This window comes from Podarcis cretensis, assembly GCF_951804945.1.
Source record: "Podarcis cretensis genome assembly, chromosome: 8".
NCBI classification, from domain to species: domain Eukaryota; kingdom Metazoa; phylum Chordata; class Lepidosauria; order Squamata; family Lacertidae; genus Podarcis; species Podarcis cretensis.
In genome coordinates this window covers 51,770,440-51,789,483 of record NC_137177.1, presented here as the reverse complement: position 1 = coordinate 51,789,483, position 19,044 = coordinate 51,770,440, and the positions used below count along the sequence as shown (strand labels likewise).

The 19,044-nt window shown below is 43.4% G+C and overlaps 1 protein-coding gene across 6 annotated transcripts in view; it reads right to left on the bottom strand.

The window, feature by feature from the left end:
- The window catches only part of ZNF469 (zinc finger protein 469), a 281,476-nt gene that overhangs the window by 166,055 nt on the left and 96,377 nt on the right, over positions 1-19,044 (bottom strand). For all 6 annotated transcript variants that reach the window (XM_079988670.1, XM_079988668.1, XM_079988673.1 and 3 more), the window contains exon 3: positions 7,401-7,467. The gene's annotated coding sequence lies outside the window, so the exon portion shown is untranslated. The remainder of the gene's footprint in view (positions 1-7,400; positions 7,468-19,044) is intronic.

Here is a 19,044-nt window from a genome sequence, read left to right as displayed (position 1 = left end):
ATGGATGATTAGTAGCCATCCTTTTCTGCACTCTATGCTGTTCAAAGTCTTGGTGTTTGCACCGGCAGAACCTATATCCAGATAGCACAATGAGGACTAGAAACTTAAGCCAGGAGGCTGCATTTATTCTATGCATCCATAGGAGCTGATAGAGAATTCAGCAGGTTGAGAAACTATTGTTGCTGAAGAGAGGGAGAAAATGAATATGGGGATGATGCATCCCCAACAGAGTTGTTGTACACTGTTCTTAATTTGTCTAATATTGTATTTTAATATGAATGTTGTTTTTAATCTTTGTAACCTTCCCCAGGACCTTAGGGTGAAGGGCAGGTAATAAATAGTAATAGTAGTAGTAGTAATAATAGTTTTTTTAAGCATATAAGTGCTTCTTTTTAAAATAAGCATTTTAAAAGAAGATATGTTGCCTGATTAGTCAGATGCACCTCTTTCATTGTTTAAAATGGCTTTTAAGAGATTAATTGAAGTCATCAATCAGTTAAAGGGTACACCTCTTGAAATTTTGTGTCTTTACAAAGTAGTGGGGCCAGAAAGTATATATGGGAGGCAGGATCATCATGACCTCTCTTGCAAAACCACTCATCCTTTCTTCTGGGAAAGGACTCAGGATAGGCAAGCCCATGTGATGGCTTGCAGCATCTGTAGGTCTTTCTGTCAAACAAAGGAGGCCTCTTTCCAACAAATCTATTCTTTTATTTTCCTTTGGCACATCTGCCATTTCCGTACCCCTTTCCAAAACCCCAATACTAATGCAACGTGAAAACTATTAGTTTATCAAAAGGAAGAACTAAATTCTCCGGGACAATCTGGAGCAAGCAGATGTAATGATGATCCTTACAAGTGTGCTGTCCAAAGGAAAATTGCTCCATAAAAAACTTACTCAAGGCCAGCGAGGTAATGCTAAAATCATGTTTCTCGTCCTCTCCAATTCCCACTTAGTTCTCATGATTCAGGGCTCAGATAAAGGGCATGAAAACCTGGTGACAAGGTGCTCTTCAGAAATAGCCTTTCTAATTTCCTAGAAATAACACTAATACCAGCATTATGGACAAGTGTTGTATAACATTCCTTCTGCACTTGTGAGGAATCGGTCTTTTGCTATGGTAGCAGCTAGTCTATGGAACTCCCTGCCCGTTAATATGAGGTAGCCAACTTCATTGTGCTGTTTTCGATGCCTGCTAAAAACTTTTCTGTTCAGGCAAGCCTACTTAGACATGTAACTTTACGATGCGTATTTGGTCTATAGAACTGCTGTTTGCATCTGTGCTTTGACAGTGTTATTATACCTCCTTGCTTTTAAATGCCAGTTGATTTTATCAACATTTTCTTGTGAACTTTTTATATTATTTTAGGCTTTGAATGCCACCCTAAACCTGCCATTGTAGGATTAAGCCCATTGTAGGGATGACTTCTGAGTAGACATGATTAGGATTGCTCTTTTAGAGGGGTTTGGGGGGGAATGATTAAGCAGCCATGTAAAGGTAAAGGTAAAGGTACCCCTGCCCGTACGGGCCAGTCTTGACAGACTCTGGGGTTGTGCGCCCATCTCACTTAAGAGGCCAGGGGCCAGCGCTGTCCGGAGACACTTCCGGGTCACGTGGCCAGCGTGACATCGCTGCTCTGGCGAGCCAGAGCCGCACATGGAAACGCCGTTTACCTTCCCGCTGGTAAGCGGTCCCTATTTATCTACTTGCACCCGGAGGTGCTTTCGAACTGCTAGGTTGGCAGGCGCTGGGACCGAGCAGCGGGAGCGCACCCCGCCGCAGGGATTCGAACCGCTGACCTTTCGATCGGCAAGCCCTAGGCGCTGAGGCTTTAACCCACAGCGCCACCTGCGTCCCCCATAAGCAGCCATGTATGTCTTGTTAAATAAAACAAACAAATAAATAAATGTCATTTGTGATGCTTGTCAGAAGAATGATGTCATTTGTGAAACACACCACGGATATTTCAGGATAGAATTCCGTTGTTTTAAGGCTACTTATAGTTCCCTGATCAAGATCCACTGAATCAAACCACCTTCATACTTGCTTGATTAGGTGGCTTCAAGAAGATTTTATAAGCCACTTTGGAATGGTCTCACTTGTTCCCTGAATCTTAGGTTGGCAACCTGATGGACACCCACTGCTGACTAGAAAAGGAGGTCACAGACTGACAATGTGAAGGTACCATTGGTTTGCTTATCACTGTTGTTAGAACCTCACCTTTCCATTATAAAGATCCTCAAGGATGCTTACAACAAAAAATTAAACTGACAATGGAAAAAAGCCAAAGAACCAGAATAAAAGAAAGCAGTTGCTCCATAAAAGCAGCAGAATGAAGCCAATGAAAGCCGTAAGGTGAAGACGAAGCCATTTTAATTGCTACAGAGACATTGGTGTCTTTAAACCCGCCAAGTAAAGGGGCAGGACCCTTTAATGGACTTAGGTCTCTCGTCCCATTTTTACAGAGAGTGTAATATGGCTTTTGTCTTATGTAACATCTCATCCTATATAGGTTTTTTATGGCTTTAAACTCTTGCCTTAATTGCCCTCACTTCTAGATGACTGAGAATGCAATAAAGTTCATTACTGTATATAATATCTTAACAACATAAGGAGATCTTGCTGGAGCAGGCCAATGGCCCATCTAGTCCCGCATCCTGTTCTCACAGTGAACAACCAGATGCCTGTAGGGCAACCCGCAAGCAGGCCCTGAGCACAAGAGCACTGTCCCCTCCTGTGGTTTCCAGCAACTGGCATTCAGAAGCATTGCAGCCTCCAGCCATGGGCTTGTTGCTGAACTCTCACCCACCCTTTATATGTTTTCCTTTTCTCTTGGTTCACTTGTTTCCTTCCAGAAGACCCTCTTCTCCATTTCAGACCCAGGGCTTGTTTTCCACTCTCTGTTTTACTAGAATCGTTTCCAACCACTCCATCTTTATGCAATTCTCTGTGCTAGACTCAGCTTTCTTCTGTCTGCAAGGGAGGGAACATCTAAATATATATGTCTACAAGCGATTATGGAGCTATAAACTGTGAGAATCCCCATTAAAGAGAGGAGCAGAAAGGAAGAGAAAGTAACCCCAGCTGAAACTTGTGGTGGGAGGGGGGAGCCTTGCAGGGTGTTGCTCATCTTGTTGTTGCTTAAATGGTGCAGTCAAATGTCTTCATTTCAGTATATTTGTTAATAATCTCATTATTTGCAGCAGCCATGTGCTCCTTATTACCCTCCATTTTCCGATATTAAAAAGACATCTGAGGCATGTTAGGCTGTTTGTACAGGGTCCATCTTTAGTTTCATGGAATTTCCTGGCTGGCACCCAGCCTTGCCGGCACACCAGCCTTGAATGGCTTTAAAACAAGCAGCACCAAGCCATAAAGCAATCTGAGACACACACACACACACATATATCTTGTAGAATAATGAAATAAAGATATTGGAAACCCCTTTGGCTTCAATGACAGCTCCATGCGCCTTCCTGTCTTTTTGGCTCAGCGGTAGAGCACACGGCTTGCATGAGGAAGTCCTGAGTTCAAAGTTCAAGCCTGAAATGGTCCCAGGAAGCAGTTGAGGGACAGACCCTTCTCTGCCACTTTTGGTCGCTACACTCTAGTAACCTGTAGGTTAATTGCCGCAACGCATTATACACAGGGCTGCCTTTGAAGACCGTTCTGCAGTTGGTGCAGAACTCAGCAGCCAGATTGCTCACCGGGGCAAGATGGTTTCAGCATATAACACCAACTTTAGCAGGTGGAATCTTTTAATCCTGCCTTTTAAAAATATGAATGTGTTTTGTATTTTGCTATACTTTGTTTTATGATGATTTTAATGATTCCGGGTTGCATTGGCAAAAAAGAACTAAAGAGCTTAATAATGAACAATAATAATGGTCTGATGGTACATGATCCTGCAGGTGAATCAGGCCAGTGGCCCATCTAGTCCAAAGTCCTCTTCTCATAGGGGGCAACTAGATGCTCCCAAGGGAAGCCTGCAGGCAGGACATGAATGCAACAGCCCTCTTCCCACTTGACAGCACTCAACCCAGATCCTTCTCTGGGAAGGATTATTATTATTACTATTTCTCTAGAGCAAATTCCTCTAGCCCTTCAGTTGTTTTGGACATCTGACTCCCATCAGCTTCACTCAGCACTGGAACCTGGATAGCATCACCAAATGCTAGGGGTCAGAACTATTCTCCCCTACACACAAACACACAAGATGTGCTGATATCAATTTGTGTGGGTTTCCTTTATATTTTGCTTAGGGAATCAATCCTGACTGTAAAGTAGGGTAGAAACCAAAGAATCTTATTTCAGTGTACACACCAGTGCCTCAGCCTCTCTGTCTGTTTTTACACGATGAACACGATCACACATACACCCCACTGCAAATACATACATTTCCTCCAGGTCTACTGCCTTTGGGGTATAGAAGCTACAAAATCCAGGACACTTTCAGCACAATAGCTGGCTAATTCTAGCTAAAAATAGGATGATTTTTTTTAAAAAAGAACAACTTCATTATTCTAATTTGCCGCAAAATTCAAATTGAAAAACAATGCAAAAATGAAATGGTAATAAACATTGAACCTGAGGAACACATTCCAAAAATCCACCGATTACAGTCTGCCTGGCTTAGTATTATGTTATAGTTTTTGGTTTCAGATTCTAAAAATGGCAGCCAGACGTTGTAAAATTTACTGGATCCTTTTGCAAGACTATTTTAGTTGGCTGATGGCTTCCTGTATTTTGCCCTTCTTAAGTGGCACATATTGCTTTTCCATAGCATTTTTTAAAAAATGCATCATGGTGCAATTGAGCCAGTACAGTTAAATGGAAGAAATAAATTGCAGGAGTTAGAAGTTGGCAGGAGATGCCAGGATCTGTGTGTGGAGCTGCCCCATACAGTAAGCCTTGGAACTGCAGATAGAAGCTGTGTATATAGTACCCTTTACTCTGGCTCCATTGCACACCCACCGCTGGTATGTGAAACCAAGTATACATGTTGTTAGCCACAATCCATAGGTATCCCTATAGTTTCTTGAGAAATACTTCTGAAGAGTTTTCCCTCACACCATCTTCCACCAGATTTGAAATCACAAGAGTTAAGCTGGGGTTTGTTACAGTTCTGACATCTGTTGCACATCCGGGAGCAACAGCATATGCACGGATGATGGCTTCATTGAACAGGAAATCAATGAATTGAATCTAACCTGAGCACAAATGGTGGGAATTAAGCTAGCAAGCACAGTCCCCACAGGCAGCTGCTGTAGCACTTGGGAGATGGGGGAGGTCTGAAGGGAGGCCCATCTACCTCAGCAACCTGCTCTCACAGTAGCAAACCAGATGCCCATGGGAAGCCTGCAAGCAGGAACTGACCACAAGAGCACTCCCCCTTCCCGTGGTTTCCAGCAACTGGTATTTAGAAGCATTGCTGTGAAGGCAGAGCATAGTCATCATGACTAGTAATCATTGATAGCCTTCTTCTCCATGAATTTGTCTAATCCTCTTTTAAAGCCATTCAAATTGGTGGCCATCACTGCCTCCTGTGGGAGTGAGTTCCATAGTTTAACTATGCACTGTGTGAAGAAGGACTTTCTTTTATCTGTCCTTCTGAATATTCCAACATTCATCTTCATTGGATGTCCACAAGTTCTGGTGTTATGAGAGATAGAGAAAATAAATAATTATCTGTACGCTTTCTTCATGCCGTGTATAATTTTACAAACTTCTAACATGTCACCTCTTTCTCGCCTTTCCCCTAAACTAAAAAGTACCAAATGCCTGGAGGAGGCAAAAAGATGGTGTAGTAGAAACGGTGGTCTTGGTCCATCAAGGGCCAAGGTGAACAAACAGCAGGCAGAGCCCCTGTGTTCTCTGAAACTTGAGACGGATTGACCAGCCTATTCTCAATCTGCATCTCTTTTACATGCATGCATCCCTCAATCTCTCTTGTCCCATTTCTGCATTTATCAGTTTCTTTACAAAAAAAAAAATGTGTGTAAAGATTCACATTTAAATGCATACAGACATGTTCTCTTGAAATAGGTTTCAGAACAAATTATATTTCAGAAGTTTATAAAAAATAAATATGTTTATTAGAATCTGTATACAAATATACATTCCGAACTGTGTGCTCCTTCCAATATCTGAACTGAGCTTCCATGCAAATACATGCCAAAACGTGTGCTTTTTAAAATGCATATTGATTTTGTTGTTGTCATTGAACCAACAACTACGCTGGAACAATCAGGATGTGCAAATGCTGGTTAACAGTCTAAGTTCTAATCTGCACACTATTCTGGGAGATGCACATCAACCCTGTTCATAAGCAATCCACAAAGATTTAATTCCTCTGGTTCAACACTATACAAAGTAGTAGGGAGATAACAGAACCTGCAGCAGATGACAGAAAAAGAGATGGCTGCTAACGCTGGTCCACAACCAACAATCCTAACTCCTGCTGCCAACTGCCCAAGCTGGATGGGTGATGCGCAAAACAAGGCAATGCCATGAAACAGAACACCAAAGCTATGGCAGCCAACCCATTGCTCAGTGCCTTCAAGGAGGAAGGGACAAAGTTGACAATTTCAGATTTGCTCAGCTTTTAATTTCTCCATTCTAAAGTCTATGAATTCCTACACATTTTCATAGGCATTTCTCTTAACATATCCTTTTTTGTAATATATGCATTTCTGCAAAGAATTTCCCCAAATACAGTATGCCAATACACCCATTGTTGTGTGCACTTCCCTCCAACGTACACATTTTTCATAGATTTTTTTGGTTGAAGAACTGCATTGCAAAATTCAGAGAAGTGTGAATTTTGAAGGATAACTACATTTGGTTCTGGTATTTGTTCAGGAACTGTGAATTGCGTAGGTTTGCATTAAGATGTGAACTGAATTAATTTCTTTCCCCCGCCTCCCCACCTTTCCTACCTTCAAGGCACCTTCCTAGTGACACCTTCCTGCCTACCCACATTTACATACCACAATGACACGTCATCCTGAGGCTTTATTAACAGCACAGCCTGATGTACACTGCTGATGGAAGTCAGGTTTACAACTCCCATATCTGGGCAGAAGCACAAATCGCACACATGATCAGAGGCCATGAGACATACTGTATCCGAAAACCTGAGTCTCACGTCTCCAGTCATTTCTGAATACCATGAATGTCATAGTCAGCTTCCATCTCTATCACTCCATGAACACAATTTGCATATTGCCTTTGGCTCTGAATATACTTATTTATGCAACCTAACCTGGTCTAATAGGTATGACCAGAGAACTGGTATTTTTATCCCCTTTCACACTTGATCTTCACTCTCAAGTGAAATAAATAACTGAAACAGTGTAGTTAATACAAACAATTCACATAGTGATGTTTTGTGCTTACCTTTAAAAGTTGTCAGCAGTTAGCAAGAAATATTTAAATGCCTGGATTTGCATGTGTGCTGGGACATCTGTGAAAAGAAGAAGAAGAAGGTATTAAAAGATAGGAAATGTATATTTCGCTGGACACAAAAAGATGTTTTGATAGACAATAGTTCTGCAAACAGGCAATGGGTGATTGAAGAGAGTTGAAGGCATTTTGAGAGCAAATCACTGCTTGCAGCATGGTGGGCAGCGATCTCATTTTCACCTCTGGTAAACAGAACTTGCAGGGTTTTGCATTGCTTCAAAAATCATGAACCTCCTCATGGGCTAAGATAACCTTCAAAAGCCTGGTTAGAAGTCCCAATGCCAGAACAGATTCAGCTGGAGAGAACATAAGATGGGACCTTTTCTGTGGCAACACCCAGCTGTGAGATCAGCCCCATCCCTGAGGGCCTTTAGGCGAGCGCTGAAAAGATGCCTATCCTATGCAGCATTTTAAGCATTGAGTGAAGGTTTTAACGCTGCTCCTTTTGATTCATGGGTTTCAATTCATGTTCCTTGATGGTGTTTGACTTGGTTATTTTGTGTAAACAGCTTTAGGGGCCCTTGTTGGGACTAATAGGCAGTATAAAAGTCTTTTTTCAATAAATAAATGTAAACCTGCAAGACCTTCAGCCAGTACTAGTCACAGAGAATAGCCATAGTCTAAACGGTCCACTGATCTGACTCAGTTTAACCCTGGGCTGGCCCAAAGCATTTTGCTGCATGAGTCAAACAAAGGGCAGGATGCCACCTTGAGGTTGTTGAACCTTACTTCAACATCCTCAAATGGCAGCAGACTAGCCCTCAGCAGGCTAGAGGGTGCAGGACAACTTTCATGCAGCAGATCCCAAGACAGAGCCAGCATCAGCAGTTGCTCGGCCCCTGCCAATGCCCACAACACTGCAGAGGGGCCATGATTGACCCCCAGACTCTGCTGCTGCTTCTCTTCTACCTACCTAGGAACATAGGGAAGTAAAGAGGCAGACCAGTACTGCCTACACTGACTGACTGGCAGCAGCTCTCCAGGGTTTCAAGCAGGGGATATTTCCCAGCCTAACTGGGCATGCCATTGGGGACTGAACCTGAGGCCTGAAGAAAGAAAGCCTCCTCATCCCCTTCTCTTGCACTCTCCTTCCATGTAGTTGTGTGGATTGGGCCTAGAGGAAAGGGGCAAGCAAATGGGCAAGGAGGATATTGGTCCGTTCACAAATTGGAAGGACCAACTGGAAGCTCCTTGCCCAAGGGCCCCCCAGAACTTGGAGTCCAAACTGCGTGGCAGTGGAAGAAATCACAAGGAAAACAAAACCTGCAAAATCTGCTTAGGTCCCACATTCAAGGTTCCTCATTGGGATCCTCTGAAAGATAAAGTTGGCTGTGACTTTTAACTGATGTCTCAGCTGTTGTCCTTACACGGCTCCCTTGGGTCCCTATCCCTATCTGCTAATACTTTGCAGATTTCACTCTTGTCAGAAGCCAACAAGGCTGGAGAAGGAGGGAGCTAGGAGAGATCTCATACTCTGTTCCGCCTCATGCATCATCCGCCAAAGGGTCCCAGCCAAATCTGGTGTCCAGATGGAGGACCTGAGACTGCCAGCACTGAATGAAGTCTAGAAGTGATAAGCAGCAGCGGGAACAGTTGAGGCTGCCAGGCCTAACTGGCAGAGCCAACAACAAACTCCCGCTGCTTTGTAAACTTTGAGAATGGAAGTTATTGACAAAGGCTGATGGGTCTCCCAAGCCAAAATCAGACTTCTAAACATCCGATGAGTCCTGGATCCCATTCCAGGCTTTGCAGCTAGGGCACATTGTTCATGAAAAGTTGTGGATGAGGAAGATGAAGAAGAAGGAAGCACTTGGGATGCCACAAAAAATATTAGATCCAGGACTGAGCCATGCCTCTCCAATCTCTTCCAAAAGCTGCTGAATACACAAGGCTTATAAATATCCTTGCCAAGGCCTTTCTTGGAGTGTAAGAATTGCCTGGTCCCTCCCAGTCCCTAGATGAGAGAGCTCTGGTTGAAGACCATTTTGTAGCACATGCTCTTGAACACTGGCTTCCAAGTCGATTCTTCTTGAAATCAGTGTTTTACTTAAGTGGCCTATACTACAGTTTCTGGCCTCCACCATCAGGCAGCTGCCAACAGTGAGCGCTTTATGCTTACAGGTCAATGCTGTCAAGCAGCCCAGGTAAGGACACCCAATCAACTTTTATCCACTTTTATCTCCCCACCCCCATTTTATGTTGTTATTTCTATGTATATTATGCTATGGCCGTATGGCTAATGCAATAAAATCGATTGAAGACACCCAATCAATGTACTGCAACACGGACATCAGAGCAATGCCGTTTCAAGCCTGAGGGACACTTTCCCTTATGGGCAATCTTCCAATGGCCACATGCCCATGGTGGGCAGGACCAGAAGTAAAGAGGGCAGAGCAAAAAATGCAGATTTTGTTAGTGGCAAAATAGAAAAAGGAGGATTCCAAGATCTAGGTTTGGGGCAAGTATTCTTTGGCGAGAAAGCTCCAGCAGAGATTAAAAATCACTATATGCAGCAAAGCATGGAAATATAGGCAGTTAGACCTTTAAAATATGCCCATGTGAGTTCCAAAGCTTCCCTTCTACATAGCGTAGAAAAAGACTAAATGTTTGGTAAGTTTAAAATGTTTTACTTACAAACTCTCCAAATGTCAGAATCATGTGCTTTTCCCACACAACATTCAGAAAAAGTTGCACAGGCAGTAAAAATTGGCTTAGTTACAGGGGTGAAAGTTCCCAAATTATTGGTATAGGAACACAAGAGAATCTTGTAAGAGCCATGTGGACTGAGCTTGGAACAACCAGCTCAGACCTCTTTACACACTGAGCTTCTCAGGTAGACTGAAGGGGAGTGATAGGCTTGAGGGAGAGAGGCAGGAATCTTACTCTATGGCATGAACCCCTTCACATGTTGGTTATTTGTGGTTATCCCCCCCCCCAAATCACCTTTTTACAGAAGGCTAGTTCCTACACACACTTGACATACCACTCTCTATCTTGCATCTGGGCAAGCAAGAGGCATGATTTAAAGGCCATAAGCATAGCTCAGTGGTAGAGCATCTGTCTTGCAACCAGAAGGTCCCTTGTTCAATCCCCAATGGCATCTCCATGTAGGGCTTGGAAAGACCTCTGCCTGAAATCCTGGAGAGCTGCTGCTGCCAGTCAGTGTAGAGGATATTGAGCTAGATGGACCTGACTTGGTATAAGGCAGCTTCCTATGTCTCTAAGAGGCATGATCAGAGTTCAAAGACACATTCCAGTTGAACAAAAACACTTGAAGTATGAAGCAAGGGCCATTGATGGATTTGGCCTGGGGAGAGTTCCACTACTGCTCTCTACCCACTTCCGCAAGTCTACTATCTCCCAAGCCTTCTGTCAAGTTCCCTGGCAAAAAAGGTAGGAGTAGCTGCATGAAATCTGAGTCACAATATCAGCTCATTCAGCTGAAATCTGTATTATTATTATTATTATTATTATTATTACTGCAAGAAAGTTCACAAACATCATGTCAGTGTGGCTTTCTAAAACAAGGAACTGACAACCAGCTGGCTGGGGCTGATGGGAGTTGTAGTCTTAAAATGTCTAGAGGGCACCAGGTTAGCAAAAGCTGATGTGTGTGAAGAGAGAGAGAGAGGGAGGGAGAATATGAAAGAAAGAAAGAAAGAAAGAAAGAAAGAAAGAAAGAAAGAAAGAAAGAATGCATTAGATTCCCCAATAGGCATACTAAGCTCATGGTTAGAGCCCCGACAAAGCAGGAACACTATATATAGTGGGCCTGGGCCAGGAATATATATATGAATGAAAGAGTTTGATTTTTTTATAAAAACTCAACAACATCAAAGTAGTCACCATGAGGAAAACCAGAACTTCATTAGCCTTCTTTACACACTGTTCCACACTCCTCTCCAATTTTTCCTGTTCTCCTTTTTATTAAGTATCCCCACCTAAACCACAGGGGCATCCTACTGACATAGACTGAAATAATATGAGGAAATCTGATCTTGCCATGTGTTCAATAAATTTATGTTTTGTTTGTTAAAATTTTATTGTATGGTTTAATATTGTTTTTATTTTGAATTGCATATGGGAGGCACCATAATCTTTCTAGTGCTTAAAGGCGTCTAAGGGTCTTAATCTGGGCCTGGGCCAGGAATGCCTGGATTTGACCAACTCCTCAGTGTTGCTGATGGTGCAGAGATCCGCTGAGAGGTCCTTTTCCCTTAGCTCCTCCTCTTGAGGAGATTCCAGATTCTAAGTTTTGGCGGGACTGAATCCTGACAACTAAATGGATCTTTATTCTGACCCAGCAGGGCAGCTGACATTTCAACCAATAGAATTCAGAAGCAAAAGAACACACAGGAAAATTACAGATCTGTCACTTTCTTATTAGTAATCAGAGAACTGGATTGGGGGAGGAGGCAACTTCCCAATTATGGCTATTAGTTTAAGTGGAGCTGCTAAACAAATTGTTGAGCATTCCACCCCAAAAGAAAAAATTCTGCTTTTGCGGTCTCCCCTGCATATGGTTCATTTAATTTTATTTAGAGCCACAATGACAGAAGTCTGAAAGTTTCACTACCAAACTCAAGGAGAAGAATTTGACACAAAACGATTTTTTCACCATTTGAGGTTTCTGATTCTTCACCACAACACATAGTACAAATTCTGGCATACAGAGAAAGATTTAAACAATAATAATAATAATTCCAAAACATATATGTGTCAAAAAGATCAGGAGCGCTGATTCGGCTGTTTTTCAATACCCTGGCATGTTGAGCAGTGTATTTTAAGCTGAAAGGCAGTTAAAATGATGTAAGGAAATGCATAAATAAACAAAAGAGGTAGGTGGAAAATATACAAACTGTGATTTATCTGTTCATTTGTGGGTTCTTGCCCCCCACCTCCCTGCCACGGCTATGTGGGAACCTGTCCATAAGGCAGAGCTAAGTAGCCCTGGAAGTATACTTGAGCTGGAAAGCAAAGCTATCCAGTTAAACTGCGGAACTTGCACCCCCAGCAGGCAGTGATGGCCCTCAGTTTTAAAAGAGGATTACACAAATTCATGGAGAAGGCTATCAATGGCTATTATCCATGGTGGCTATGCTCTGACTCCAAGGTTGGAGGCAGCAATGCTTCTGAATGCCAGTTTGCTAAAAACCACAGGAGGGGAGAGCATACCTGCTTGCAGGTTTTCCAGGGACATCTGCTTGGCCACTGTGAGAACAGGATGCAGGATCAAATGAGCCACTGGCCTCATCTAGCAGGCTCTTCTTAAGTAAGATCTTAACAGGACCCCTAGAAAGTCTGCATGGCAGTGGTGGCTGTTGCCTATTAGAACTGGTACGGCAGAAGGCAGAGAGTTCACAGTAGATAGAAACAGAGCCAACAACAGGCAGAGCCGGCTAATTCTAGTCTTGCCTCATCCTCCTCTCTGCAGAGTTTTACCGAGGCAATTCTGACACTCAGGAGTGCCCCCCTTCGGCTGGTTACAAGTAAGGAAGCAGGTTGGTAGGGGCTAGCTGGGGACAGATTAAGTTTGCTTAAACTCTCTGTAAAGGACCAGCGGTTGCATGGCAACACAAGCCCCATTCACACATTACTCGCATGTAAGGCACTGCCATGTTTACATGGGGGTGAGGCCATGTTCCTAGCTTCACCTCTAATGTCGCACCTCCTTCCTTAAACGATGTGTTTCCCATGGTTGTCTGAACCGAAAGCCCAAAGTATGAGCACCTGCTCACATGTAGGGACTGTGCATGACCAGAATGCCACGTTTTGAAACACCTCTCCAAATGCAACATCGCCAAAGAATCCATTTGCTGAACAGGCCTCTGAAGTTCATTTGCAGGGAGGACAATTATCCTCACCGCCACTTGCAAGGCCTTTGCTGTGATTGCTTATTTTTGTAGCAAAGGGATGTGCCTGCCGGGTGTTAATGAGGCATATTTCAGCAATCACGCAATCATTCTCATAATATGCCTGGCGCTTGCTAAATTTTATTAGTTACCTAATTAGTACAGAGCCTACTGGGAATAAGATTTACAAGCTGGAAACTGATTCAGAGAAAGCAGATGGGAAGGGGCAGGAGGAAGAAAATGCAGTTTCTGCATTTTTATTTTTTAAAAGGTTCTTAAAGTTTGTGCTGCAGTGACAATTCCATGGCAATTTTCTAGCATTTTTTGCCCGTTCATGCTCATATTGTGAGAAGCTGCTTCAGACCAAGCCAGATTATTGGGTTCACCTAGCTGTGTGCTGGAAACACAGCCTGGCGAGTGGCAACGGCTCTCCTGGATTTCAGGCAGCACAAGATGTAAATTTAGAATTTGAGAATTCTGAGCCCAGGAATTTGTTCTGAGTCCTAGATCTGAGCAGAACTTCCAGACAAAACCCAACTCCTGGTTACCCCAACCTCTCTTCAATTCAGAGCATACATTTGGGGCGTGTGTGTGTCATATTGTTGCTGCTATTTCTTAAACCGGAATCCTTGCCCATCTGTTGCAAATCAGCCAGAGTAAATCCAGATGTACCTTTTGCCCACCTCAGTGATAGGCACCTTCCATATCTCAGCTTGTGAGGTACACAGAGTTGAGCCTCCAGTGATGATCTCAGGGCACTGGGTTGGTATGTATGGAAATAAGTGGCTATTCAGAGCATAGATGCCAACCCCCTGGGGCACTGGGTACCTGAGCACCCACAAAATTCCCCGTGAAGGGGCTGGGCACCCACAAATTTTGGTGCCACGGCAATGCACACTGTATGGCACCCATGGCCCCGGGCACCCACTGTCACAGGGCCAAGTTGGCACTCCTGATTCTGTCACAATTGGACTAGAAACAGATTGGGAGCCAGTGAGAATGAGAAAGTACAGGCATATATAATATGACCTGAACAACTAGAATCAGTTTCTAGTCAAGGAGCCATATCCTGTGCTAACTGCAATTTCTGGATCATCTTCAAAGACAGCTCCATCTTCAATTCATTATCCTGATCAAAACGAAAGGCAACCTTCTTCATGAACAAAGCATGTGCTCTGAGATACAGTTTTTTTCAATCAAAGTTATTAAAGAAGAAAACAAAATGAACGGAGAGAGAGAGAGAGAAACACAAGGGGGGGGGAGTCCCATTACCAATACAATAAGCACCAGTACATTCTTCTAAAGCTTACACATACAAATCAAGGCTGGATCTAGACCCATCAGAGAAGCGTTTCAGTTTAAAGCGTAAATTTAAACAGGGAAAACAGGTAGAGAAAAATGGGGTTCCACATTGCCATCTGGTGGCACAATGTTATATCGCATATACAACGCATATAAATCACTTTTTCTTTGCCAGTCTAGCTGCATCCCATTATATGCCATCCAAATGTCCAAACAGGTATCCAAAGAAAGTTGGTGTTTAATTTTAATTTAATTTTTTAAAGCATGTTCAAATGCAGCCAGGGTGTTAAGGTCTTCAAACCCCTGTGTAATAGATAGTGTGTATTTATCCTTCCAGGCTTGAAGTCTCTTAACAACCATAAGGACTTAGGAAATCCATTTCTGTTGGTTGTCTTCTGAGCTACAGTCTTGACCCTAAACTCCTGGTCCTCATCATAGACATAATCCTGCTCACTACACAGATCCACAAGGTGCACTGCACATGTTCCGGGTGCGCTGCACATGTTCTGGGGCTACAAATTACCTGTGTACAGGGATTCTATTTGTGTGCCCACACCAGAAAGGATTTCATTTATGTGCCCACACCAGAAAGGTGCCTCTGGCTTCCATGGGGTTTACTTCCACTTAGCCTGTCTAAGACTCGGGTGTCCATCTCTACTTTACAATTCTATGGGTTTCACAACAGCTACACACAGGTTATTGCAATGTTTGTGCTTCTTAGAAAAACAGGTAGGTAAAGGTAAAGGGATCCATGACCATTAGGTCCAGTCGTGGCCGACTCATCTCGTCGTGGCGCTCATCTCACTTAATTGGCCGAGGGAGCCGGTGTACAGCTTCCGGGTCATGTGGCCAGCATGACTAAGCTGCTTCTGGTGAACCAGAGCAGCATACGGAAATGCTGTTTACCTTCCTGCCAGAGCAGTACCTATTTATCTACCTGCACTTTGCCGTGCTTTCGAACAGCTAGGTTGGCAGGAGCAGGGACCAAGCAACGGGAGCTCACCTCGTCGCGGGGATTCGAACTGCCGACCTTCTGATCGGCAAGTCCTAGTCTCTGTGGTTTAACCCACAGTGCCACCCGCGTCCCCTGTTTTTGGTAAAATCCATTGGCAAGCATTTGATCACACAGAATATTATTTCAGGCAGGACTAATGGGAGACTGAAAGGTATCTGAATGACTCCAGATTCTACTCCCCCCCCCCCAATTGATTTAAACTGCACTAACACATATGAGGAGGTTTTCGTGTTGTTGTTTTTAAGCATTCCTCACCTACTAATGTAGGGAATGTGATAACAATATAATCCTACTCAGCCACTCCTGTCCAAGCCCATCTGGGGTTTCAGTTGCTTAGTAATATTTGATATCAAAAAGATTGCATTTGGCATAAATCTCCTACAAGGGCAGATGCAGCCAAGATACTGTCCAAAATAAACTATCAGCTAATTCATATTGAAAAATTATGATATTGTAAGTGTCACAAGAAAGTGAATGTGTTTATTTTGCGTAGTCCACACCACTAAGTATGCTGAAGGCCTCTGCTTTGAATTATAATTGAAAATAATAAAAGTTGAAACAAAAGAGGTGCTGTGTGAGAGTATTCAATAAGAGTTAAGGAGCAGAGCAGCAAACTCTGGTTAAAGCGACACCAGTGGAATACTCTCCACTTAAAGGTACACCTTGGAATTTGTAAGCATGGACCCTGGATATCCTTAGAGCTCAATAGCTTTCCCCTGCTCTCCTGAGCCTCAAGCTTTGTCAAAGTGTCCCCCACATATCCAACAGCCTTATACATAGATTGACCCCTTATACTGTACATCAGGGTTCCAGATGGAAAGGTCTCTGAAACTTTCTCCCATCTTCACACACTAGGCTTCCCAAACCTCTGAGTTCATTGATGCCTTGATGAGCTTATAAAGTTGCCATCAGCCCCAAACAAAATTCATAAGAATGTGAAGTCAAGAAATATCAATAATCAACAGTTATTAATCACCAGTCGCCATTACTAGGAACCATACAATGTAAAGAAAAAGTAAGGAATATTGTTGTGTTGTGGAATTAGCTTACTAAATACAGAGATTCCTCATTGGCAAGGAATGTACACCTTGTACATACCCATATGTTTTGTTTCTGAGGCTCAGACTTTTTTGCACTATACAGTCGTATCTTGGTTGAAGAACACCTTGTGACTCAAACGTTTTGGCTCCTGAACGCCGCAAACCCACAAGTCAGTGTTCCATTTTGGGAACCTTCTTTGGAACCCGAACGTCCAATGCAGCTTCTGCAGCTTCCGATTGGCTGTAGGAGCTTCCTGCAGCCAACTGGAAGCCGCATCTTGGTTTCCAAACATTTTGGAAGTCAAACGGACTTTCGGAACTGATTCTGTTCGACTTCCGAGGTACCACTGTACTTTTAAAATGCCTCTTCTACTCCTAGGTCCTTTTTGATCCCAAGGTCTACTCTGACGGGCAGCAGCTCTCTAGACTGACCAGCAGAGTGTTACCCCATCATGTCCTACCTGATTTTTATTTTTTTAAAACTTGGTGATTCCAGGAAATGAGTCTGGGGTCTTCTGCATGCAAAGGAGGGGCTGCCCCACTAAGAAATGGTCCCTCTTTAATCAAGCTAAAAAACACACAATAACACTACTTTGGTACACTGCATTCCCTCAGAATATGCTAAGGTTATTGAGAAAACATGAAGAGAACATTTGCAAATCATTTTTGGAATTTAGCCGGTCTCCCCCGATGGCTGGCTGGAATTGATGAGCACTGTCCATCCCTTAAGATGAGGCTTCAAGTCAGAGATATCAAAACAGCCAGGATTGTAATATCCAAAAGGGAAGCAAGACGGTGCCAAAGTCTTTCTCTTGACAAAGGACAGCCATAATCACAGATGAAATGGGGTTTTTTAAGCAACTAAAGCCAACTCCATAAATAAACCAAGATTAGGGATCTCAGTAACGCCCCCCAACATTGGTGCAATAATAATAACCAGACTGCAGTAAGAGAATTCTGCACTCCATTAGTGTCCTCCAAGCAGCCTGCTATAAACAATGATGAGTCACCCAGCAGAGACGTGCAGAAGTTCTGTTCCTTGCAATAATCCAGTGCCACCTCATTGACTAGGTCTGTTGCACTGACACCAAGTTTAACATGGGAAAGTTCCACTGAATTAAGAACATAAAAATGTAAGAAGAGCCTGGTCAAAGGGGGTCCAGCATCCTGCTCTCCCAGTGAGAACAGATGCCCAAAAGCAGGACCTGAGTGCAACAGCAACTCTCCCCTCCTGCGGTTTCTGGCAACTGGCATCCAAAAGCATTCTGCCTCTGAGAATGGAGGCAGACACATAGTCATTGTGGCTCCATGTGCATTGACAGCATTATCTTCCATAAATTTGTCTAATTTTCTTTTAAAGCCATTCACGTTGGTGTCCATCACTGACTCATATAGGAGTAGGATCCAGAGTTTAACAGTGTGCTGTGTTAAGGAGCACTTTGTTTTCTCTGTCTTGAATTCTTTCAACATTTAGCTTCGTCGGTTGTTCATGAGGTCTAGTGTTATAAGAGGGGGAGAAAGAAAACATATATGAGAAAGAGAAAGTGGGAGAAATGTTGCCCTTGCTCTCGAAGGATGGTGTGCCAGGCAGAATGCCAGCAGTTTCCCTTCCATTAAAGGTTTTCCCAACACTAAAGAGAATGGCAATCCCAACTCCCAGATTCAGCTCTTGTGTCTGCACTTTTCTAAACTGAAAGAAAATTAACTGCAGAAATTGCTAATATTAATACATGGCAGGGGGAAGAAACTGAGGGCAGGGAGAAATCCACTTCATTAGCAGGCAGGTACACATTTTAATTGCAGTTTGCGGGACAACAGAATGAACTGTGAGACTACTTGGTGATAGAATTAACCTGATGAAATCTGTGATATGTGGAGACAAGGAGATGTTTCAGGGTCATAATTTAAAGCAGAAGGTGTAACTGAAGAGTAGATACTTCCAGTCTCCTCCAGTGCTCCTGATATATTGCCCAAGAGCCAATGAGAGAAGCAGCAGAAGGCAGGAAGCTGAAGCATGGACAGCTCCACTGGGGAATTAAGTTCAACCAGGTGCAGCGGAAGGAAACAGGGGTCAGGCTGGGAGATTGCACCAGAGAGGAAAAGCTCCCCACAAGGACATCAGATAAAATCTGCATGAGGGGTGGGGGTCTGTTTAACCATTTTTAATTGTGGCCATAACAGAACAGAAAGCATCCTCAACACCCAGATCAGGCCTTGGGTGTCTTGTCTTTTGCACTGTAGATGCAACTAAAGAACTGACCTTGTTCTGACCCCGTGTCCTGCTACAAATGCTCTTCTGAGTTATCCAGCCTGTTCTTTCTCCTCCCCACCCCCAAACCCCAATTATGGGAACATCTTGCAGCAGCCCT